Raw genomic sequence first — 818 nt, forward strand, 5'->3', positions numbered from 1 at the left:
CGACAGGGCTCGGAGCAGCCGTCCCCGACACACACCAAGGGGCTGGCGCACCCCAGGAGCCGCAGCCCCCTGCTCAGACAAGCCTCTGCTTTTACAAAATGGAATAATTTCTGATTTTATCAGAACCTCCTGAGGCTAGCCGGCCCACGTCACCCTGCCAGCCTGCACCATCTGGGGACAAGACGTATTGCTGCTCCCAGCCCTTGGAGACCAGAGGTGCTGGTGCTGCCGCCGCTGCCGCCACAGCCCCAGAGCCCACCCCAGGGCATCAGAGACCCCTTCGCAGCAGGCTCAGAGCGCAGAAGGCAAACCGAGACGCGTGCAGAGCCACAGAAAAACAGTCCTGCCTGAACAGGCAGCCCTTGAGCCCCATCCAGCAGGCAGCAGCCCTCCCCCTTGCCAGACAGGCCGGCAGTGAGCTCCTGCCCCTGCAGCGGAGGATGAGCGGAGCAGCCAGAACAACGTCCTGGCCCAACCGCTCCTTGTGCCCCAGCAGCAAGGAGAGGCACCGGATCGGCCAGATCCTCCCCGCGCATGGGAGAGGCAGAGGGACACGGGCTACTTTCAGGTGCCTGGGGCTGGGACTTCACGCACAGCCCGGGGCGAGGAAGAGGAGCAGAGAGGGGACGCTTGGGGCCCCGCTACCGGGCCAGCGCCTGACATCCTCCCAGGAAACACAAACTGGGAGCTGAGTCAGAGACCTGGAACACGCCAGTGGTTTGGCAAGAAATCGCAGCGAGGAGCAGGCAGCCGTGTGCTGGCCACTGCCGCATGTACACGCCTCGCCCGGGGCAGGAGACACCCCCCCCCCCCCCTCG

At 65.4% G+C, this 818-nt stretch overlaps 1 protein-coding gene across 2 annotated transcripts in view; it reads right to left on the minus strand.

The window, feature by feature from the left end:
* Positions 1–818, minus strand: part of SHC1 (SHC adaptor protein 1) — an 8,603-nt gene that overhangs the window by 6,776 nt on the left and 1,009 nt on the right. The window lies entirely within an intron of this gene.

The sequence above is a fragment of the Aptenodytes forsteri genome, unplaced genomic scaffold (assembly GCF_000699145.1).
Source record: "Aptenodytes forsteri isolate BGI_AS27 unplaced genomic scaffold, ASM69914v1 Scaffold617, whole genome shotgun sequence".
Taxonomy (NCBI): Eukaryota; Metazoa; Chordata; class Aves; order Sphenisciformes; family Spheniscidae; genus Aptenodytes; species Aptenodytes forsteri.